Genomic DNA, 27235 nt, shown 5'->3' with positions numbered 1-27235 from the left:
AATCATGTCTCCGGGTAGGTCTCTTAAAATATTGGGTTGTCTATCCATTTTGTGTTTTTATACTGTAAAATAGACAAGAGTTAGATTCATAAAAAAAATACTTATTAATACAAGCAATTTTTACATATATCATAAAGCATAAGCACACTATATAACATATATTACACCACACGAATACAACTATCTTATTCCGATTCGCTCGTTTCTTCTTCTTCGGTTTTGGTTCATTTTTCCAAGTTTCTAGGGATATATGATGTTCCCCTAATACAAGCTGTCATTTTCCACAACGGTTTAGAAAAACCTGGTGGTTTAGAGGTTCCCGGGTCATTGTTACAACTTAAGGGCTTCGGGGGTTGACGATACATATAAAGTTCATCGAGGTTGGAATTAGATTTCTCTATTTTTATGCCCTTTCCCTTATTATTTTCTTTTGCCTTTTTAAATTCAGTTGGGGTAATTTCTATAACATCATCGGAATTCTCGTCGGAATCCGATTCATCAGAGAATTGGTAATCCTCCCAATATTTTGCTTCCTTGGCGGAAACACCATTGACCATAATTAACCTTGGTCGGTTGGTTGAGGATTTTCTTTTACTTAACCATTTTATTATTTACCCCACCGGTTCTATTTCCTCCTCTAGTTCCTCCTCTTCCGGTTCTGATTCTTCTTCCGGTTCTGATTATTCTTCCGGTTCTTCTTCGAGAACTTGTGAATCAGTCCAATATATATTTGACTCTTCATTATTATTAGGTGAGTCAATGGGATTTGTGCTAGAGGTAGACATCTATCACACAATATCAAACATGTTAAGAGATTAATATATCACATAATATATACATGTTAATAATATATAGTTTCCAACAAAAATGTTAAGCAATCATTTTTAAAGAAAACACGGTCGAAGTCCAGACTCATTAATGCATCCTAACAAACTCGATAAGATACACTAATGCAAATTTCTGGTTCTCTAAGACCAACGCTCGGATACCAACTGAAACGTCCCGTTCTTATTGATTAAAAACGTTCCATATTAATTGATTTCGTTGCGAGGTTTTGACCTCTATATGAGACGTTTTTCAAAGACTGCATTCATTTTTAAAACAAACCATAACCTTTATTTCATAAATAAAGGTTTAAAAAGCTTTACGTAGATTATCAAATAATGATAATCTAAAATATCCGGTTTACACACGACCATTACATAATGGTTTACAATACAAATATGTTACATCGAAATCAGTTTCTTGAATGCAGTTTTTACACAATATCATACAAACATGGACTCCAAATCTTGTCCTTATTTTAGTATGCAACATCGGAAGCTCTTAGTATTCTCCTGAGAATAAACATGCTTTAAACGTCAACAAAAATGTTGGTGAGTTATAGGTTTAACCTATATATATCAAATCGTAACAATAGACCACAAGATTTCATATTTCAATACACATCCCATACATAGAGATAAAAATCATTCATATGGTGAACACCTGGTAACCAACATTAACAAGATGCATATATAAGAATATCCCCATCATTCCGGGACACCCTTCGGATATGATATAAATTTCGAAGTACTAAAGCATCCGGTACTTTGGATGGGGTTTGTTAGGCCCAATAGATCTATCTTTAGGATTCGCGTCAATTAGGGTGTCTGTTCCCTAATTCTTAGATTACCAGACTTAATAAAAAGGGGCATATTCGATTTCGATAATTCAACCATAGAATGTAGTTTCACGTACTTGTGTCTATTTTGTAAATCATTTATAAAACCTGCATGTATTCTCATCCCAAAAATATTAGATTTTAAAAGTGGGACTATAACTCACTTTCACAGATTTTTACTTCGTCGGGAGTAAGACTCGGCCACTGGTTGATTCACGAACCTATAACAATATATACATATATATCAAAGTATGTTCAAAATATAATTACAACACTTTTAATATATTTTGATGTTTTAAGTTTATTAAGTCAGTTGTCCTCGTTAGTAACCTACAACTAGTTGTCCACAGTTAGATGTACAGAAATAAATCGATAAATATTATCTTGAATCAATCCACGACCCAGTGTATACGTATCTCAGTATTGATCACAACTCAAACTATATATATTTTGGAATCAACCTCAACCCTGTATAGCTAACTCCAACATTCACATATAGAGTGTCTATGGTTGTTCCGAAATATATATAGATGTGTCGACATGATAGGTCGAAACATTTTATACGTGTCTATGGTATCTCAAGATTACATAATATACAATACAAGTTGATTAAGTTATGGTTGGAAGAGATTTGTTACCAATTTTCACGTAGCTAAAATGAGAAAAATTATCCAATCTTGTTTTACCCATAACTTCTTCATTTTAAATCCGTTTTGAGTGAATCAAATTGCTATGGTTTCATATTGAACTCTATTTTATGAATCTAAATAGAAAAAGTATAGGTTTATAGTCAGAAAAATAAGTTACAAGTCGTTTTTGTAAAGGTAGTCATTTCAGTCGAAAGAACGACGTCTAAATGACCATTTTAGAAAACATACTTCCACTTTTAATTAACTAACCCAAAACAACCCGTGGTGTTACTACGACGGTGTAAATTCGGTTTTACGGTGTTTTTCGTGTTTCCAGGTTTTAAATCATTAAGTTAGCATATAATAAAGATATAGAACATGTTTTTAGTTGATTTTAAAAGTCAAGTTAGAAGGATTAACTTTTATTTGCGAACAAGTTTAGAATTAACTAAACTATGTTCTAGTGATTACAAGTTTAAACCTTCGAATAAGATAGCTTTATATGTATGAATCGAATGATGTTATGAAACTCATTACTACCTCAAGTTCCTTGGATAAACCTACTGGAAATGAGAAAAATAGATCTAGCTTCAAAGGATCCTTGGATGGCTTGAAAGTTCTTGAAGCAGAATCATGACACGAAAACAATTTCAAGTAAGATTTTCACTCGAAATAAGATTGTTATAGTTATAAAAATTGAATTAAAGTTTGAATATTATTATTACCTTGTATTAGAAAGATAACTTACTGTAAGTAACAAAGGTTTCTTAATCTTGGATGGTTACTTGGAATGGATTTAGAAAACTTGGAAGTAAACTTGCAATCTTGGAAGTATTCTTGATTTTATGAAACTAGAACTTTTGGAATTTATGAAGAACACTTAGAACCTGAAGATAGAACTTGAGAGAGATCAATTAGATGAAGAAAATTGAAGAATGAAAGTGTTTGTAGGTGTTTTTGGTCGTTGGTGTATGGATTAGATACAAAGGATATGTAATTTTGTTTTCATGTAAATAAGTCATGAATGATTACTCATATTTTTGTAATTTTATGAGATATTTCATGCTAGTTGCCAAATAATGGTTCCCACATGTGTTAGGTGACTCACATGGGCTGCTAAGAGCTGATCATTGGAGTGTATATACCAATAGTACATACATCTAAAAGCTGTGTATTGTACGAGTACGAATACGGGTGCATACGAGTAGAAATATTGATGAAACTGAACGAGGATGTAATTTTAAGCATTTTTGTTAAGTAGAAGTATTTTGATAAGTGTCTTGAAGTCTTTCAAAAGTTTATGAATACATATTAAAACACTACATGTATATACATTTTAACTGAGTCGTTAAGTCATCGTTAGTCGTTACATGTAAATGTTGTTTTGAAACCTTTAGGTTAACGATCTTGATGAATGTTATTAACCCATTGTTTATTATAACAAATGAGATTTTAAATTGTTATATTATCATGATATTATGATATATAATATATCTTAGTATGATATATATACAGGTAAATGTCATTACAACGATAATCGTTACATATATGTCTCGTTTCGAAATCATTAAGTTAGTAGTCTTATTTTTACATATGTATTTCATTGTTAATACACTTAATAATATATTTACTTATCATTTAACATAATTAACAAAGTGTATCAATATCTTAATATGATTCATATGTACCTAGTAAGACGTTGTTATAACGATAATCGTTATATATATCGTTTTCGAGTTTCTTAAATTAATAGTCTCATTTTTATGTATATAACTCATTGTTAAAATACCTAATGAGATACATACTTATAATAAAATCATGTTAACTATATATATAACCATATATATGTCATCGTATAGTTTTTACAAGTTTTAACGTTCGTGAATCACCGGTCAACTTGAGTGGTCAATTGTCTATATGAAACCTATTTGAATTAATCAAGTCTTAACAAGTTTGATTGCTTAACATGTTGGAAACACTTAATCATGTAAATAACAATTTCATTTAATATATATATAAACATGGAAAAGTTCGGGTCACTACATGTACTGCGGCTATGTTTGAAGCAAGAAAGGTACGAAATTCCTCTTCGCTCATATTCAAGGTGTGTCGAGTAGTCGGTACCATTTCCTTCAAAATAGTCAAATGAAATAAGTTAATCATACAGAATATTAAGAGTAGTCAATAGTATCTCGTAGCATAATATGAACTCATTTATATAAGCTTTTTCTTCATATTAGCGTTTTATAAGTTTAAATTCGGGTACTACCTACCTGTTAAGTTCATACTTAGTAGCTAATATACAATTCAACAACTACAATTCCATATGAAAAACTGATTATAATAATATATCACATACAAATATTCTTCAAACTTACAACTTCGCTATATTACATATAACATGAAATATAGTACACTATGATACAGGACAGTTTTGAAGATAAATCTAGTTAATACGCAAGTTGTTCAGCAAAGGAAATAAAGACACATAATTCATAAGTCCAGAAACAAGTCATGCATTCTGGTTTTACTAAGACGACTTTCCATCCTTGGTCTTGTGGAAAATAACTGTTATGACCATTGGCTAGGCAGCATGTTGTAATGTCGTCAAAAGGACGAGGGTTTCGTAATCTCTAACAGTCTCGTAATTATCTAAAAACCTTGTTTCTCACCCCAACTACTGAATCCATCACTTGTGGGAAAGTTTTACTTAAAAGCTGCAATCCGATGTTCTTTTTATCACTTTGGTAAGAAGCGAACATCACTAACCCGTAAGTATAACATGCTTCTTTATGTTGCATATTAGAAGCTCTTTCTAATTCACGAAATCCTATGTTGGGATATGTTGAGTCAAAATAGGTTCTTAACCCGTAGCGTAAAATTGCATTTGGGATCCCCGCATTTAACGCTTTAAAGAAAACACGGCGTAACTAAAAGTCTCCCCAATGTGATATACCCCACCTATCAAAGGAAAGCCGTTTATAAACTAAGGCATTTTGGGAAAGTCTTTCAAATGTTTAACAAGTTAATTTCGCCATAACTAAATGTGGTGATGAATTCTGACCGACTCTAGACAAGATTTCCTCAATCATATCCTCTGGTAGGTCTTCTAAAATATTCGGTTGTCTACCATTTACGTCCATTTTGTTTTTATACTGTAAAATAGACAAGGATTAGATTTGTAATAACAAATAATACAAGCAATTTTTACATAGAACATAAAAGTACAAGCACACTACAATACATTTATTACACAACATGCTTACACCCCTCTAATCTGAATCATTGGTTTCTTCTTCTTCGGACTTGGTTCTTTTTCCTAATTTTCTAGGGATATATGATGTTCCTCTAATACGAGCCATCGTTTTCCACATTGGTTTAGAAAAACCTGGTGGTTTAGAGGTTTCCGGGTTATTGTCACGATATTGAAAATACGGGTGTTGACGGTACATATAAAGTTCATCGGGTCGGAATTAGATTTCTCTATTTTGATGCCTTTTACCTTATTATTTTCTTTTGCCTCATTAAATTGGGTCGGGGTAATTTCTATAACATCATCGGAATCCTCATCAGGATCCAATTCATCGGAAAATTGGTAATTTTCCCAATATTTTGCTTCCTTAGCGGAAACACCATTGACCATTAATAACTTTGGTCCATTGGTTGAGGATTTTCTTTTATTTGACCGGTTTTTTGTGGTTCCTACTATTCCCCCTCCGGAACATCTTCTTCTTCCGGTTCCTCTTCTTCTGGTTCCTCTTCTTCCGGTTCCTCTTCTTCCGGTTCTGTTTCCTCTTCTTCCGGTTCTTCGGGAACTTGTGAATCTTGCCAATATATATTCGACTCTTCGTTATTATTAGGTGAGTCAATGGGATTTGTGCTAGAGGTAGACATCTATAACACAATATTAAACATGTTAAGAGATTAATATATCACATAATATTTACATGTTAATAATATATAGTTTCCAACAAAAATGTTAAGCAATCATTTTTAAAGAAAACACGGTCGAAGTCCAGACTCACTAATGCATCCTAACAAACCCGATAAGACACACTAATGCAAATTTTCTGGTTCTCTAAGACCAACACTCGGATACCAACTGAAATGTCCTGTTCATATTGATTATAAACGTTCCATATTAATTGATTTCGTTGCGAGGTTTTGACCTCTATATGAGACGTTTTTCAAAGACTGCATTCATTTTTAAAACAACCATAACCTTTATTTTATCAATAAAAGTTTTAAAAGCATTATGTAGATTATCAAATAATGATAATCTAAAATATACTATTTACACATGACCATTACATAATGGTTTACAATAGAAATATATTACATCGACATATGTTTCTTGAATGCAGTTTTTACACAATATCATACAAACATGGACTCCAAATCTTGTCCTTATTTTAGTATTCAATAGCGGAAGCTCTTAGTATTCACCTGAGAATAAACATGCTTTAAACGTTAATAAAAATGTTGGTGAGTTGTAGGTTTAACCTATATATATCAAATTGTAACAATAGACCACAAGATTTCAAATTTCAATACACATCCCATACATAGAGATAAAAATCATTCATATGGTGAACACCTGGTAACCGACATTAACAAGACGCATATATAAGAATATCCCCATCATTCCGGGACACCCTTCGGATATGATATAAATTTCAAAGTACTAAAGCATCCGGTACTTTGGATGGGGTTTGTTAGGCCCAATAGATCTATCTTTAGGATTCGCGTCAATTAGGGTGTCTGTTCCCTAATTCTTAGATTACCAGACTTAATAAAAAGGGGCATATTAGATTTCGATAATTCAACCATAGAATGTAGTTTCACGTACTTGTGTCTATTTTTTAAATAATTTATAAAACCTGCATGTATTCTCATCCCAAAAATAATAGATTTTAAAAGTGGGACTATAACTCACTTTCACAGATATTTCTTTCCTCGGAAATAAGACTTGGCCACGGATCGATTCACGAACCTATACAAATATGTACATATATATCAAAGTATGATCAAAATATCATTACAACCATTTTTATTATGTTTTAAAGATTTGAGTGTATTAAGTTAGCTGTCCTCGCTAATAACCTACAACTAGTTGTCCACAGTTAGATGTACAGAAATAAATCGATATATATTATCTTGAATCAATCCACGACCCAGTGTATACACATCTCAAGCTAGATCACAACTCAAAGTATATATATTTTTTTAATCAACCTCAACCCTGTATAGCTAACTCCAACATTACTGCATATAGAGTGTCTATGGTTGTTCCAAATAATATATATACATGGGTCGATATGATATGTCAAAACATTTGCATACGTGTCTATGGTATCCCAAGATTACATAATATATTAGAATACATGTATAATACAATATAAGTTAGCTAGGATATGATTTGTATAGATTTGTTAAACATTTCTCGTAGCTAAAAAGATCAAAAATATCCAATCTTGTTTTACCCATAACCTCTTCCTTTTAAATCCGTTTTGTGTGAATAAAATTTCTATGGTTTCATATTGAACTCTAATTTAAGAATCCAAACAGAAAAAGTATAGGTTTATAGTCGGAAATATAAGTTACTTGTCAATTACTAAAGAGATAGTCATTTCCGTCGAAAGAACGACATCTTGATGACCATTTTGAAAAACATAATTTCACTTTGAGTTTAACCAAGATTTTTGGATATAGTTTCATGTTCATATGAAAAATCATTTTCCCAGAAGAACAACTTTTAAATCAAAGTTTATCATAGTTTTTAATTATCCAAACCAAAACAGCCCCCGGTTTCACTACGACGGCGTATATCCGATTTTATAGTGTTCATCGTGTTTTCAGGTTTTAAATCATTAAGTTAGCATATTATATAGATATAGAACATGTGTTTAGTTGATTTTAAAAGTCAAGTTAGAAGAATTAACTTTTGTTTGCGAACAAGTTTAGAATTAACTAAACTATGTTCTAGTGATTACAAGTTTAATCCTTCGAATAAGATAGCTTTATATGTATGAATCGAATGATGTTATGAACATCATTACTACCTCAAGTTTTCTGGATAAAACTACTGGAAATGAAAAAAAATGGATCTAGCTTCAAAGGATCCTTGGATGGCTTGAAAGTTCTTGAAGCAGAATCATGACACGAAAACAGTTCAAGTAAGATTTTCACTCGAAATAAGATTGTTATAGTTGTAGAAATTGAATCAGAGTTTGAATATGAATATTACCTTGAATTAGAAAGATAACCTACTATAAATAATAAAGGTTCCTTGATCTTAGATGATTACATGGAACGGATTAGAAAGCTTGGAAGTAGACTTGCAAACTTGGAAGTATTCTTGATTTTTATGAAACTATACTTATGGAATTTATGAAGAACACTTAGAACTTGAAGATGGAACTTGAGAGAGATCAATTAGATGAAGAAAATTGAAGATTGAAAGTGTTTGTAGGTGTTTTTGGTCGTTGGTTTATGGATTAGATATAAAGGATATGTAATTTTGTTTTCATGTAAATAAGTCATGAATGATTACTAATATTTTTGTAATTTTATGAGATATTTCATGCTAGTTGCCAAATGATAGTTCCCACATGTGTTAGGTGAATCACATGAGCTGCTAAGAGCTGATAATTGAAGTGTATATACCAATAGTACATACATCTAAAAGCTGTGTATTGTACGAGTATAAATACGGGTGCATACGAGTAGAATTGTTGATGAAACTGAACGATGATGTAATTGTAAGCGTTTTTGTTAAGTAGAAGTACTTTGATATGTGTCTTGAAGTCTTTCAAAAGTGTAAGAATACATATCAAAACACAACATGTATATACATTCTAATGGAGTCGTTAAGTCTTCATTAGTCGTTACATGTAAGTGTTGTTTTGAAACCTTTAAGTTAACGATCTCAATTAATGTTGTTAACCCAATGTTTATCATATCAAATGAGATGTTAAATTATTATGTTATCATGATATTATGATGTATGAATATCTCTTAATATGATATATACATTAAAATATCGTTACAACGATAATCGTTACATATAAGTCTCGTTTTGTAATTCTTGAGTTAGTAGTCTTGTTTTTACATATGTAGTTCATTGTTAACACACTTAATGATATATTTAAATATCATTTTATCATGTTAAATATAGTGTATCAATATCTTAATATGATACATATGTATTTAGTAGACGTTATCATAATGATAATCGTTATATATATCATTTCGAGTTTCTTAACTTAGTAATCTCATTTCTTATGTATATCACACATTGTTAATATACTTAGTGAGATACTTACTCATCATAATATCATGTAAACCATATATATATATATATATATATATATATATATATATATATATATATATATATATATATATATATATATATATATATATATATATATATACACGTCTATATATACCACAACATGTAGTTTTTACAAATTTGTAACGTTCGTGAATCGCCGGTCAACTTGGGTGATCAATTGTCTATACGAAACTTATTTCATTTAATCAAGTCTTAACAAGTTTGATTGCTTAACACGTTGGAAACATTTAGTCATGTAAATATCAATCTCAATTAATATATATAAACATGGAAAAGTTCGGGTAACTTCAACTTCCGTGTTTTCCTTGTAGCAAACATAGCCGTACTACAGGCTGCGATGCAAAATAACAATAACTCTGGATCTAGCAGTGGAACTAATTCCACAAGAAATCGTGTAGGATGCTCCTATAAAGAATTCACTGCCTACAAACCTTTGGAATTTGATGGAACCGAAGGACCAATTGGATTAAAATGGTGGACCGAGAAAGTCGAATCGGTGTTTGCCATAAGTAAGTATACTGAAGAGGACAAAGTTAAGTACGCTACGCATACCTTCACAGGTACTGAATTAACATGGTGGAACACCATTCTTGAACAGGTAGGACAAAATGCTGCTTACGCACTACCGTGATCGGCATTCAAGCAATTGATGAACGAGCAGTACTATCCTAGAAACGAAGTCAATAAACTCAAGGTAGTACTTAGAGAGTTACGAACATAAGGGTTCGACATTACCACATATGAATGACGATTCACAGAGTTGTGCCTATTGTGTCCGGGAGCGTTCGAAGATGAAGAAGAGAAGATCGACGCGTTTGTAAAAGGGTTACCAGTAAGGATTCAAGAAGATGTGAGTTCACACGAGCCTGCTTCCATACAAAAGGCAAGTAGAATGGCTCATAAACTCATAAATCAGATTGAGGGAAGAATTAAAGAGCAGTCGGCCGAAGAAGCCAACACGAAACAACTCAAGAGAAAGTGGGAAGAAACCAGTGACAAGGGTCACCAATACCACAACAACAACAACAATTACAACCACAGCCACAACAATAACCGCAATCCTAACAATAACTACAACAAATGTCCCAACAACAACAACAAAAACTACAACAACCGTTCCAACAACAATAATAATATCAATAACAACCTCAATAACAACAACGGCAACAAAAACCAAAAATTCCAAAGGTGTGAAGAGTACCAATAGAATGGGTTCTGCACGACATTTTGCACCAACTGTAAAAGAACTGGCCATGGTGCAAAAAAGTGTGAGGTCTACGGACCAAAGTTTAACAGAACTAAAGGAACAAATAGTGGCGAAACAAGAAATTCCGCCTTTGTTTGTTATGGATGTGGAAAACCGGGCCACATTAGAAATAATTGCCCGAATCAGGGGAATACTAATGGGCAGAGCCGCGGAAGAGTTTTCAATATTAATATGGCAGAAGCGCAGGAAGACTCGGAGCTTGTTATGGGTACGTTTCTTATTGACAATACATCTGCTTATGTTTTATTTGATTCGGGTGCGGATAGAAGCTATATGAGTAGAGATTTTTGTGCTAAATTAAGTTATCCACTGACACCTTTGGATAATAAATTTTTACTCGAATTAGCAAACGGTAAATTAATTACAGCAGATAATATATGTCGGAATCGAGAAATTAAGCTGGTTAGTGAAACATTTAAGATTGATTTGATATCAGTAGAGTTAGGAAGTTTTGATGTGATAATTGGCATGGACTGGTTGAAAAAGGTGAGAGCAGAGGTCGTTTGTTACAAAAATGCGATTCGCATTATGCGTGAAAAAGGAAAACCTTTAATGGTGTACGGAGAAAAGAACAACGCAAAATTAAACCTTATTAGTAGTTTGAAGGCGCAAAAACTAATAAGAAAAGGTTGTTACGTCATTCTAGCACACATCAAGGAAGTTAAACCTGAAGAAAAGAACATCAGTGATGTTCCCGTCGCAAAATAATTTCCCGATGTATTTTCGAAAGAATTTTCGGGATTACCCCCACATCGATCAGTTGAATTTCAAATAGTCCTTGTACCAGGAGCTGCACCAATAGCTCGTGCTCCATACAGACTCGCACCCAGCGAAATGAAAGAATTACAAAGTCAGTTACAGGAACTTTTAGAGCGTGGTTTCATTCGACCAAGTACATCACCGTGGGGAGCTCCTATTTTGTTTGTCAAGAAGAAGGACGGTATATTTAGATTGTGTATCGACTACCGAGAGTTGAACAAACTTACCATTAAGAACCGCTACCCACTACCGAGAATTGATGACTTATTTGATCAACTACAAGGATCGTCGGTTTATTCGAAGATTGATTTATGTTCTGGGTATCATCAAATGCGGGTGAAGGAGGATGGTATTCCAAAGACTACTTTTAGGAAGCTTTAAGGTCATTACGAGTTTATGGTTATGCCGTTTGGGTTGACTAACGCACCAGCTTTGTTCATGGACCTCATGAACTGAGTGTGTGGACCATACCTTGACAAGTTTATCATTGTTTTCATCGATGACATATTTATTTACTCAAAGAATGACCAAGAGCACGAAGAACATTTGAGAAAAGTGCTAGATTTGTTAAGGAAAGAAAAACTGTACCCTAAGTTTTCAAAGTGTGCATTTTTGTTGGGAGAAGTTCAATTCCTCGATCATATAGTGAACAAAGAAGGTATTCAGGTGGATCCAGCAAAGATTGAAACCGTTAAAAAGTGGGAAACCCTGAAAACTCCGAAACACATACGCCAATTTTTAGGGCTAGCTGGTTATTACAGGAGATTCATCCAAGATTTTTCCAAAATAGCAAAACCCTTGACTGCATTAACGCATAAAGGGAAGAAATTTGAATGGAAGGATGAACAAGAGAAAGCATTTCAATTGTTGAAGAAAAAGTTAACTACGGCACCTATATTGTCATTACCTAAAGGGAATGATGAGTTTGTGATATATTGTGACGCCTCAAAGCAATATATTAATGCAACGAACGAAGGTAATTGCTTATGCGTCTAGATAATTGAAGATTCACGAGCAGAATTATACGACGCATGATTTGGAATTAGGCGCGGTTGTTTTTGCATTAAAGACTTGGAGGCACTACTTATATGGGGTCAAAAGTATTATATATACCGACCACAAAAGTCTTCAATACATATTTAATCAGAAACAATTGAACATGCGGCAGCGCAGATGGATTAAATTGTTGAATGATTACTACTTTGAAATTCGTTACCACCTGGGGAAGGCAAATGTGCTAGCCGACGCCTTGAGCAGAAAGGACAGGGAACCTATTCTAGTAAAAGCTATGAATATAATGATTCACACTAACCTTACTACTCAAATAAAGGAGGCGCAACAAGGAGTTTTAAAAGAGCGAAACTTAAGGGATGAAATACCCAAAGGATCATAGAAGCATCATATATTCGGGAAGACGGAACCCGGTATAGGGCTGAAAGGATTTGGGTACCAAAATTTGGAGATATGAGAGAAATGGTACTTAGAGAAACTCATAAAACCAGATACTCAATACATCTTGGAACGGGGAAGATGTACAAGGATCTCAAGAAACATTTTTGGTGGCCGGGTATGAAAGCCGATGTTGCTAAATACATAGGGGAATGTTTGACGTGTTCTAAGGTCAAAGCTGAGTATTAGAAACCATCAGGTCTACTTCAACAACCCGAAATTCCGAAATGGAAATGGGAAAATATTACTATGGATTTCATCACTAAATTGCCAAGGACTGCAAGTGGTTTTGATACTATTTGGGTAATAGTTGATCGTCTCACCAAATCAGCACACTTCCTGCCAATAAGAGAAGATGACAAGATGAAGAAGTTAGCACGACTGTATTTGAAGGAAGTCGTCTACAGACATGGAATACCAATCTCTATTATCTCTGATAGGGATGGCAGATTTATTTCAAGATTCTGGCAGACATTACAGCAAGCATTAGGAACTCGTCTAGACATGAGTACTGCCTATCATCCACAAACTGATAAGCAGAGCGAAAGGACGATACAAACGTTTGAAGACATGCTACGAGCATGTGTTATTGATTTCGGAAACAGTTGGGATCGACATCTATCGTTAGCAGAATTTTCCTACAACAACAGCTACCATTCAAGCATTGAGATGGCGCCGTTTGAAGCACTTTATGGAAGAAAGTGCAGGTCTCTAATTTGTTGGAGTGAAGTGGGGGATAGACAGATTACGGGTCCGGAGATAATACAAGAAACTACCGAGAAGATCATCCAAATTCAACAACGGTTGAAAACCATCCAAAGTCGACAAAAGAGCTACGCTGACATTAAAAGAAAAGATATAGACTTTGAAATTGGAGAGATGGTCATGCTTAAAGTTGTACCTTGGAAAGGCGTTGTTCGATTTGGTACACGGGGAAAATTAAATCCAAGGTATATTGGACCATTCAAGATTATTGATCGTGTCGGACCAGTTGCTTATCGACTTGAATTACCTCAACAACTCGCGGCTGTACATAACACTTTCCACGTCTTAAATTTGAAGAAATGTTTTGCTAAAGAAGATCTCACTATTCCGTTAGACGAAATCCAAATCAACGAAAATCTTCATTTCATCGAAGAACCCGTCGAAATAATGGATCGTGAGGTTAAAAGACTTAAGAAAAACAAGATACCAATTGTTAAGGTTCGATGGAATGCTTGTAGAAGGACTTGAGTTCACCTGGGAACGAGAAGATCAGATGAAGAAGAAATACCCGCACTTATTTCCCAAAGATACATCAACACCTCCAACTGCTTAAAATTTCGGGACGAAATTTATTTAACGGGTAGGTACTATAGTGACCCGAACTTTTCCATGTTTACATATATTAAATGAAATTGATATTTACATGATTAAGTGTTTCCAACATGTTAAGCAATCAAACTTGTTAAGACTTGATTAAGTGAAATAGATTTCATATAAACATTTGACCACCCAATTTGACCGGTGATTCACGAACGATAAAACTTGTAAAAACTATATAATGACATATATATGGATATATATATATATATATATATATATATATATATATATATATATATATATATATATATATATATATATATATATATATAGTTAACATGATATTATGATAAGTAAACATATCATTAAGTATATTAACAATGAACTACATGAAATGTCCCGTTCATATTGATTATAAACGTTCCATATTAATTGATTTCGTTGCGAGGTTTTGACCTCTATATCAGACGTTTTTCAAAGACTGCATTCGTTTTTAAAACAAACCATGATCTTTATTTTAGCGACAAGGTTAAAAAGTCACCACCTAGATTATCCAGAAATGATAATCTAAAATATCACACTTACACACTACCAATACATATTGGTTTACAATATTAATATGTTACAACAAAATAAATCTCGAATGCAGTTTTAAACAATATTATACAAGCATGCTGACACCAATTCTTGTCCATATTTTAGCATGCAATAGCAGAAGCTCTTAATAATCACCTGAGAATAAACATGCTTTAAACGTCAACAAAAATGTTTGTGAGTTATAGGTGTAACCTATATATTTATCAAATTATAATAATAGACCACAAGATTTCATATTTCAATATACATCCCATACATAGAGATAAAAATCATTCATATGGTGAACACCTGGTAACCGACCTTAACAAGATGCATATAGAATATCCCCTATCATTCCTGGACTCCCTTAGGACATGATGAATTCGAAGTAATAAAGCATCCGGTACTTTGGATGGGGCTCGTTGGGCCCAATAGATCTATCTTTAGGATTCGCGTCAATTAGGGTGTCTGTTCCCTAATTCTTAGATTACCAGACTAAAAAGGGGCATATTCGGTTTAATAATCCAGCCATAGAATGTAGTTTCATTTACTTGTGTCTATTTTGTAAAATATTTATAAAACTGTATGTATTCTCATCCCAAAATATTAGATTTTAAAAGTGGGACTATAACTCACTTTCACAGATTTTTACTTCGTCGGGAAGTAAGACTTTGCCACTGGTCGATTCACGAACCTATAACAAATATGTACATATATATCAAAGTATGTTCAAAATATATTTACAACATTTTTAATACGTTTTGCTGTTTAAGTTTATTAAGTCAGCTGTCCTCGTTAGTAACCTACAACTAGTTGTCCACAGTTAGATGTACAGAAAATAAAGCAATATATATTATCTCGAATCATTCCACGACCTCGTGTATACAAGCCTCAGGCTAGATCACAACTCAAAGTATATATAATATTTTGGAATCAACCTCAACCCTGTATAGCTAACTCCAACATTACTGCATATACAGTGTCTATGATTGTTCCGAAATATATATATAGATGGGTCGATATGATATGTCAAAACATTGTATTCGTGTCTATGGTATCCCAAGATTACATAATATATTAGAATACATGTATAATACAATATAAGTTAGCTAGGATATGATTAATATAGATTTGTTACCAATTTTCACGTAGCTACAACAAGAAAAATTATCCAATCTTGTTTTACCCATAACTTCTTCGTTTTAAATCCGTTTTGAGTGATTAAAGTTGCTAAGGTTTCATATTGAACTTAAGTTTATGAATATAAACAGAAAAAGTATAAGTTTATAGTCGGAAATACAGGTTACAAGTCGTTTTTGTAAAGGTAGTCATTTCAGTCGAAAGAACGACGTCTAGATGACCATTTTGGAAAACATACTTCCACTTTGAGTTTAACCATGAATTTTGGATATAGTTTCATGTTCATAAGAAAAATCATTTTCCCAGAAGAATAGCTTTTAAATCAATGTTTATCATAGTTTTTAATTATCCAAACCAAAACAACCCTCGGTTTTACTACGACGGCGTATATCCGGTTTTACGGTGTTCTTCGTGTTTCCAAGTTTTGAATCATTAAGTTAGCATATCATATAGATATAGAACATGTGTCTAGTTAATTTTAAAAGTTAAGTTAGAAGGATTAACTTTGTTTGCGAACAAATTTAGAATATACTAAACTATGTTCTAGTGATTACAAGTTTAAATCTTTGAATAAGATAGTTATATATATATATTTGAATCGAATGATGTTATGAACATCATTACTATCTCAGGTTTAGTATGTAAACCTACTGGAAGTGGCAAGAAATGATCTAGCTTCAAAGGATCTTGGATGGCTTGAAAGTTCTTGAAGTAGGATCATGACACAAAAATAAGTTCAAGTAAGATTTTTACTCGAATTAAGATAGTTTATAATTATAGAAATCGAATCAAAGTTTGAATATGAATATTACCTTGAATAAGAAAGATAACCTACTATAAATAATAAAGGTTTCTTGATCTTATATGATTACTTGGAATGGATTAGAAAGCTTGGAAGTAAATTAGTAAACTTGAAAGGATTTTTGAAGTTTTCTAGAAGTGTTCTTCCTATGATGATTATAGCTTGATTCTTGAAGTAATTTTTGATGAAGATGATGATTAGTTTATAGGAAAAATTCATTCATAAGTGTGTGTAGGTGTTGTGAGAGAGTTAGAAAGAGAATTGGAAGTGAAATGGATTGATTGGTGAGTGATGAATGATGAGTGGTGAGTGGGGTTAAAAGGAGTTCTAGTTAGTTGACTATTTCATGGTAGAAGTTAAATTTGATTAGTCATGCATGACATAATCAAGAGTGGAATCCCATGCTAGTTCCTATTGGTATATACTCATAGTAAGTACGTCTAGAAGCTGTGTATAATACGGATACGAATACTGAATGACTACGAGTAGAATTGTTGATGAAAATGAATGAGGATGTAATTGTAAGAATTTTTGTTAAGTAGAAGTACTTTGATATGTGTATTGAAGTCTTTCAAAAGTATATGAATACATATTAAAACGCTACATGTATTTACATTTTAACTGAGTCGTTAAGTCATTGTTAGTTGTTACATGTAAGTGTTGTTTTGAAACCTTTAGGTTAACGATCTTGTTAAATGTTGTTAAACCATTTCTTATAATATCTAAAGAGATGTTAAATTATTACATTATCATGATATTATGATATATTAGTATATCTTAGTATGATATATATACAGTTAAATATTGTTACAACGATAATCGTTACATATATGTCTCGTTTCGAAATCATTAAGTTAGTTGTCTTGTTTTTACATATGTAGTTCATTGTTAATACACTTAATGACATGTTTACTTATCATTTATCATGATTAACATAGTGTATCAATATCTTAATATGATTCATATGTATTTAATAAGACGTTGTTATAACGATAATCGTTATATATATATATATATATCGATTTCGAGTTTCTTAACTCAATAGTCTCATTTTTATGTATATAACTCATTGTTAAAATACCTAATAAGATACTTACTTATCATAATATCATGTTAACTATATATATAACCATATATATGCCATCATATAGTTTTTACAAGTTTTAACGTTCGTGAATCACCGGTCAACTTGGGTGGTCAATTGTCTATATAAAACCTATTTCAATTAATCAAGTCTTAACAAGTTTGATTACTTAAAATGTTGGAAACACTTAATCATATAAATATCAATTTAATTTAATATATAAACATGGAAAAGTTCGGGTCACTACAGTACCTACCCGTTAAATAAATTTTGTCCCGAAATTTTAAGTAGTTGGAGGTGTTGACGTATCTTCTGGAAATAAATGCGGGTATTTCCTCTTCATCTGATCTTCTCGTTCCCAGGTGAACTTGGGTCCTCTACGAGCATTCCATCAAACCTTAACAATTGGTATCTTGTTTTGCTTAAGTCTTTTAACCTCACGATCCATTATTTCGACGGGTTCTATGATGAATTGAAGTTTTTCGTTAATTTGGATTTCGTCTAACAGAATAGTGAGATCTTCTTTAGCAAAACATTTCTTAAAAATCGAGACGTGGAAAGTGTTATGTACAGCCGCGAGTTGTTGAGGTAACTCAAGTCGGTAAGCTACTGGTCCGACACGATCAATAATCTTGAATGGTCCAATATACCTTGGATTTAATTTCCCTCGTTTACCAAATCGAACAACGCCTTTCCAAGGTGCAACTTTAAGTATGACCATCTCTCCAATTTCAAATTCTATATCTTTTCTTTTAATGTCAGCGTAACTCTTTTGTCGACTATGGGCGGTTTTCAACCGTTGTTGAATTTGGATGATCTTCTCGGTAGTTTCCTGCATTATCTCCGGACCCGTAATCTGTCTATTCCACACTTCACTCCAACAAATCGGAGACCTGCACTTTCTACCATAAAGTGCTTCAAACGGTTCCATTTCAATGCTTGAATTGTAGCTGTTGTTGTAGAAAAATTCTGCTAACGGTAGATGTCGATCCCAACTGTTTCCGAAATCAATAACACATGTTCGTAGCATGTCTTCAAGCGTTTATATCATCCTTTCGCTCTGCCCATCAGTTTGTGGATGATAGGCAGTACTCTTGTCTAGACGAGTTCCTAATGCTTGCTGTAATGTCTGCCAGAATCTTGAAATAAATCTGCCATCCCTATCAGAGATAATAGAGATTGGTATTCCATGTCTGGAGACGACTTCTTTCAAATACAGTCGTGCTAACTTCTCCATCTTGTCATCTTCTCTTATTGGCAGGAAGTGTGCTGATTTGGTAAGACGATCAACTATTACCCAAATAGTATCAAAACCACTTACAGTCCTTGGCAATTTAGTAATGAAATCTATGGTAATGTTTTTCCATTTTCATTCCGGGATTTTGGATTGTTGAAGTAGACCTGATGGTTTCCGATGCTCAGCTTTGACCTTAGAACACGTCAAACACTCTCCTACATATTTAGCAACATCGGCTTTCATACCTGACCACCAAAAATGTTTCTTAAGATCCTTGTACATCTTTCTCGTTCCAGGATGTATTGAGTATCTGGTTTTATGAGCTTCTCTAAGTACCATTTCTCTCATATCTCCAAATTTTGGTACCCAAATTCTTTCAGCCCAATACCGGGTTCCGTCTTCCCAAATATTAAGATGCTTCTCCGATCCTTTGGGTATTTCATCCTTTAAATTTCCCTCTTTTAAAACTCCTTGTTGCGCCTCCTTTATTTGAGTAGTAAGGTTAGTGTGAATCATTATATTCATATCTTTTACTCGAATGGGTTCTCTGTCCTTTCTGCTCAAGGCGTCGGCTACCACATTTGCCTTCCCCGGGTGGTAACGAATCTCAAAGTCGTAATCATTCAACAATTCAATCCACCTGCGCTGCCTCATGTCCAGTTGTTTCTGATTAAATATGTGTTGAAGACTTTTGTGGTCGGTATATATAATATTTTTGACCCCATATAAGTAGTTCTTCCAAGTCTTTAATGCAAAAACGACCGCGCCTAATTCCAAATCATGCGTCGTATAATTCTGCTCGTGAATCTTCAATTATCTAGACGCATAAGCAATTACCTTCGTTCGTTGCATTAACACACAACCGAGACCTTGCTTTGAGGCGTCACAATATATCACAAACTCATCATTCCCTTCAGGTAATGACAATATAGGTGCTGTAGTTAACTTTTTCTTTAACAATTGAAACGGTTTCTCTTGTTCATCGTTCCATTCAAATTTCTTCCCCTTATGCGTTAATGCAGTCAAGGGTTTTGCTATTCTGAAAAAGTCTTGGATGAACCTTCTGTAGTAACCAGCTAGTCCTAAAAATTGGCGTATATGCTTCGGAGTTTTCGGGGTTTCCCACTTTTCAACGGTTTCAATTTTTGCTGGATCCACCTGAATACCTTCTTTGTTCACTATGTGACCGAGGAATTGAACTTTTTCCAACCAAAATGCACACTTTAAAAACTTAGCATACAGTTTCTCTCTCCTTAACAACTCTAGCACTTTTCTCAAATGTTCTTCGTACTCTTGGTCATTCTTTGAGCAAATAAGTATGTCATCGATGAAAACAATGACAAACTTATCAAGGTATGGTCCACACACTCGGTTCATGAGGTCTATGAACACAGCTGGTGTGTTAGTCAACCCAAATGGCATAACCATAAACTCGTAATGACCGTAACGCGTCTTAAAAGCAGTCCTTCACCAGCATTTGATGATACCCAGAACGTAAATCAATCTTTGAATAAACTAACAAGCCTTATAGTTGTTCAAATAAGTTGTCGATTATCAGTAGTGGGTAGCGGTTCTTGATGGTAAGTTTGTTCAACTCTCGGTAGTCGATATACAACCTAAATGTACCATCCTTCTTCTTGACAAACAAAATAGGTGCTTCCCACGGTGATGTGCTTTGTCGAATAAAACCACACTCTAAAAGTTCTTATAACTGACTTTGTAATTCTTTCATTTCGCTGGGTGCGAGTCTGTATGGAACACGAGCTATTGGTGCAGCTCCTGGCAGTGTGGGGGTAATCCCGGTGATTCTTTCGAAAATACATCGGGAAATTCTTTTGCGACGGGAATATCACTGATGTTCTTTTCTTCAGGTTTAACTTCTTTGATGTGTGCTAGAATGACGTAACAACCTTTTTTTATTAGTTTTTGCACCTTCAAACTACTAATAAGATTTAATTTCGCGTTGTTCTTTTCTCCGTACAACATTAAAGGTTTTCATTTTTCACGCACAATGCGAATCGCATTTTTGTAACAAATGACCTCTGCTCTCACCTTTTTCAACCAGTCCATGCCAATTATTACATCAAAACTCTCTAACTCGACTGGTATTAAATCAATTTTAATCGTTTCATCCCCCAGTTTAATTTCTCTATCCCGACATATATTATCTGCTGAAATTAATTTACCGTTTGCTAATTCGAGTAAAAATTTACTATCCAAAGGCGGAAATGGGCAAATTAATTTAGCACAAAAATCTCTACTCATATAGCTTCTATCCGCACCTGAATCAAATAAAACATAAACAGATTTATCGTCAATAAGAAACGTACTCGTAACAAGCTCCGGGTCTTCCTGCGCTTCTGTCGCATTAATATTAAAAACTCTTCCGCAGCCTTGCCCATTAGTATTCCCTTGGTTTGGGCAATTTCTAATAATGTGGCCCGATTTTCCACATTTATAACAAACTACGTCAGCATTATTTGTTCCGACCTTATTTGTTTCTTTATTTTTGTTGTTCATTGGTCCGTAAACCTCACATTTTTCTGCGCCATGACCACTTCTCTTACATTTGGTGTAAACTGTTGTGCAAAACGCATTCGAATGGTACTCTGCACACCTGAAGCATGGTTGTTTCTGATATTTGTTATTATTGAGGTTGTTGTTGGGATTGTTATTGTTGTTGAAACGGTTGTTGTAGTTGTTGTTGTTGTTGGGACGTTTGTTGTAGTTATTGTTAGGATTGCGGTTATTGTTGCAATTGTTGTTGCGGTTATGGTTGTAATTGTTATTGTTGTTGTACTGGTGACTCTTGTCACCGTTTTCCTCCCACTTCCTCTTGAGTTGTTTCGTGTTGGCTTCTTCTGCCGCCTGCTCTTTAATTCTCCCCTCAATCTAATTTATGAGTTTATGAGCCATTCGACTTGCCTTCTGTATGGAAGCGGGCTTGTGTGAACTCACATCTTCTTGAATCCTTACTGGTAACCCTTTTACAAATGCGTCGATCTTCTCTTCTTCATCTTCGAACGCTCCCGGACACAATAGGCACAACTGGCACAACTCTGTGAAACGTCGTTCATATTTGGTAATGTCGAACCCTTGTGTTCGTAACTCTCTAACCTCTACCTTGAGCTTATTGACTTCGTTTCTAGGACGGTACTGCTCGTTCATCAATTGCTTGAATGCCGACCACGGTAGTGCGTAAGCAGCATTTTGTCCTTCCTGTTCAAGATAGGTGTTCCACCACGTTAACGCAGTACCTGTGAAGGTATGCGTAGCCTATTTAACTTTGTCCTCTTCAGTTCACTTACTTATGAAAAACACTTATTCGACCTTCTCGGTCCACCGTTTCAATCCAATTGGTCCCTCGGTTCCATCAAATTCCAAAGATTTGCAGGCAGTGAATTCTTTGTAGGAGCATCCTATACGATTTCTTGTGCAATTAGTTCCACTGCTAGATCCAGAGTTATTGTTATTTTGCATCGCAGCCTGTACTGCGGCTATGTTTGCTGCAAGGAAAACACAGAAGTCTTCCTCACTCATGTTCAAATTCTGACGAGTTGCCGGTGCCATTTCCTTCAAAAATAGCCCAAAGAATTAAGTTAATCATATAGAATTTTAAGAGTTATCAATAGTATTTCGTAGCATAGTATGAACTCATTTATAAAAGCTTTTTCTTCATATTAGCGTTTTATAGTTTTAATTCGGGTAGTACCTGTAGTGACCCGAACTTTTCCATGTTTATATATATTAAATTAAATTAATATTTACATGATTAAGTGTTTCCAACATGTTAAGCAATCAAACTTGTTAAGACTTGATTAATTGAAATAGGTTTCATATTGACAATTGACCACCCAAGTTGACCGGTGATTCACGAACGTTAAAACTTGTAAAAACTATATGATGACATATATATGATTATATATATAGTTAACATGATATTATGAAAAGTAAGTATCTCATTAGGTATTTTAACAATGAGTTATATACATAAACTTGAGTTTATTGAATTATGAAACTCGAAATGATATATATAACGATTATCGTTATAACAACGTCTTACTAAATACATATGAATCATATTAATATATTGATACACTATGTTTAATCATGATAAATGATAAGTAAACATGTCATTAAGTGTATTAACAATGAACTACATATGTAAAAACAAGACTACTAACTTAATGATTTCGAAACGAGACATATATGTAACGATTATCGTTGTAACAACATTTAACTGTATATATATCATACTAATATATATTAATATATCATAATATCATGATAATGTATTAATTTAACATCACTTTAGATATAATAAACAATGGGTTAACAACATTTAACAAGATCGTTAACCTAAAGGTTTCAAAATAACATTTACATATAACGACTAACGATACTTAACGACTCAGTTAAAATGTATATATATGTAGTATTTTAATATGTATTCATACACTTTTGAAAGACTTCAAGACACTTATCAAGATACTTCTACTTAACAAAAATGCTTAAAATTACATTCTCATTCATTTTCATCTAAAATTCTACTCGTATACACACATATTTATACTCGTACAATACGCAGCTTCTAGATGTATTTACTATTCATCTATACCAATAAAAATCTGCTCCTTAGCAGCCTTAAATGATTAATCAACTTGTGAAACCAACCATTTTGGCAACTTGCAAGAATTATTACACTAAAAATCAAAATAGAACTTGCTTATATGATCACCCTCATTCACGTTTTTTTTCACACACACACACTTTCATTTTGCAACTTTCTTTCATCCATTTGATCTCTCTCTTATTCTATGATGATGTTCTAAGAGTTCTCCAGCATATTCAACAAAGTCTTCATCAATCTAGCTCCTAAAACCAACCTTTGATCAACCTACAAAACAACTACTCAAGAACACACCAAAAACACTTTCAAGTTTACTACCTTGCTTCCAATCTTGCAAATCCATCTCAAGTGATCATCCAACCTCAAGAAATCTTTGTTATTTACAGAAGGTTATCTTTCTAATTCAAGGTAATACTCATATTCAAACTTTGGTTCAATTTCTATAACTATAACAATCTTATTTCGAGTGATGATCTTACTTGAACTTGTTTTCATGTCATGATTCTGCTTCAAGAACTTTCAAGCCATCCAAGGATCCTTTGAAGCTAGATCCATTTATCTCCTTTCCAGTAGGTTTATCTTCAAAACTTGAGGTAGTAATGATGTTCATAACATCATTCGATTCATACATATAAAGCTATCTTATTCGAAGGTTTAAACTTGAAATCACTAGAACATAGTTTAGTTAATTCTAAACTTGTTCGCAAATAAAAGTTAATCCTTCTAACTTGACTTTTAAAGTCAACTAAACATATGTCCTATATCTATATGATATGCTAACTTAATGATTTAAAACCTAGAAACACGAAAAACACCGTAAAACTGGACATACGCCGTCGTAGTAACACCGCGGGCTGTTTTGGGTTTGATAACTAAAAACTATGATAAACTTTGATTTAAAAGTTGTTATTCTGGGAAAATGATTTTTCTTATGAACATAAAACTATATCCAAAAATCATGGTTAAACTCAAAGTGGAAGTATGTTTTTCAAAATGGTCATTAAGACGTCGTTCTTTCGACTAAAATGACTCCCTCTTACAAAAACGACTTGTAACTTATATTTCTGACTATAAACCTATACTTTTTCTATTTATATTCATAAAATAAAGTTCAATATGAAACCATAGCAATTTGAGTCACTCAAAACGGATTTAAAACGAAGAAGTTATGGGTAAAACAAGATTGGATATTTTTTGATTGTTGTAGTTACGGGAAATATTGTAACAATTCTATACAAATCTTATCCTAGCTAACTTATATACATGTATTCTAATATATTATGTAATCTTGGGATACCATAGACACATATGCAAATGTTTTGACATATCATATCGACCCATGTATATATATTATTTGGAACAACCATAAACACTCTATATGCAGTAATGTTGGAGTTAGCTATACAGGGTTGAGGTTGATTCCAAAAATATATATACTTTGAGTTGTGATCTAGCCTGAGACGTGTATACACTGGGTCTTGGATTGATTCAAGATAATATATATCGATTTATTTCTGTACATCTAATTGTGGACAACTAGTTGTAGGTTACTAACGAGGACAGCTGACTTAATAAACTTAAAACATTAAAACGTATTAAAAATGTTGTAAATATATTTTGAACATACTTTGATATATATGTACATATTTGTTATAGGTTCGTTAATCGACCAGTGGCCAAATCTTAATTACTAACGAAGTAAAAATCTGTGAAAGTGAGTTATAGTCCCACTTTTAAAATCTAATATTTTGGGATTAGAATACATGCAGTTTTATAAATGTTTTATGAAATAGACACAAGTAATTGAAACTACATTATATGGATGAATGATCGAAGCCGAATATGCCCCTTTTGCTTGGTAACCTAAGAATTAGTAAACCGATCTACTAATTGACGCGAATCCTAAAGATAGATCTATTGGGCCTAACGAACCCCATCCAAAGTACCGAATGCTTTAGTACTTCGATGTTGTTTTATCATGTCTGAAGGATTTCTCGGAATGATAGGGGATATTCTTATATGCATCTTGTTAATGTCGGTTACCAGGTGTTCACCATATGAATGAATTTTATCTCTATGTATGGGATGTATATTGAAATATGAAATCTTGTGGTCTATTCTTATGATTTGATAATATATAGGTTAAACCTATAACTCCCTAACATTTTTTGTTGACGTTTTAAGCATGTTTATTCTCAGGTGATTATTAAGAGCTTCCGCTGTTGCATACTAAAATAAGGACAAGATTTGGAGTCCATGCTTGTATGATATTATGTAAAAACTGCATTCAAGAAACTTATTTTTGATGTAATATATTCTTATTGTAAACCATTATGTAATGGTCGTGTGTAAATAATATATTTTAGATTATCATTATTTGATAATCTGCGTAATGCTTTTTAAACCTTTATCGATAAAATAAAGGTTATGGTTGTTTTAAAAATGAATGCAGTCTTTGAAAAACGTCTCATATAGAGGTCAAAACTTCGCGATGAAATCAATTAATATGGAACGTTTATAATCAATATGAACGGGACATTTCAGTTGGTATCCGAGCGTTGGTCTTAGAGAACCAGAAAATTGCATTTGTGTGTCTTACTGAGTTTGTTAGGATGCATCAGTGATTCTGGACTTCGACCGTGTTTTTCTTCAAAAACGATTGCTTAACATTTTTTGTTGGAAACTATATATTATTAACATGTAAATATTATGTGATATATTAATCTCTTAACGTGTTTGATATTGTGTGATAGATGTCTACCTCTAGTACAAATCCCATTGATTCACCTAATAATAATGAAGATTCGAATGTATTTTGGGAAGATTCACAAATTCTCGAAGAGGAACCGGAAGAGGAGGAACTGGAAGAGGAGGAACGGAAGAAGAGGAACCAGAAGAGGAGGAATGGGAAGAGGAGGAACCGGAAGAAGAAGAGGTTCCGGAGGATGAAATATTGATACCTATAGTAAATCGATTAAATAAAAGAAAATCCTCAACCAACGGACCAAAGTTAATAATGGTCAATGGTGTTTCTGCCGAGGAAGTAAAATATTGGGAAGATTACCAATTTTCCGATGAATCAGATCCCGATGAGGATTCCGATGATGTTATAGAAATTACCTCGACCCAAATTAATAAAGCGAAAAAAAATAATAGGGGAAAAGGTATAAAAATAGAGAAACCCAATTCCAACCCCGATGAACTTTATATGTATCGACAACATCCGTATTTCCTAAAATGTAACAATGACCCGGGAACCTCTAAACCACCAGGTTTTTCTAAACCATTATGGAAAACGACGGCTCGTATTAGAGGAACACCATATATTCCTAGAAAA

This window comes from Rutidosis leptorrhynchoides, chromosome 7 (genome assembly GCF_046630445.1).
Source record: "Rutidosis leptorrhynchoides isolate AG116_Rl617_1_P2 chromosome 7, CSIRO_AGI_Rlap_v1, whole genome shotgun sequence".
NCBI classification, from domain to species: domain Eukaryota; kingdom Viridiplantae; phylum Streptophyta; class Magnoliopsida; order Asterales; family Asteraceae; genus Rutidosis; species Rutidosis leptorrhynchoides.
The sequence above is the reverse complement of the archived record's forward strand: the minus strand, read 5'-3'. Positions refer to the sequence as shown.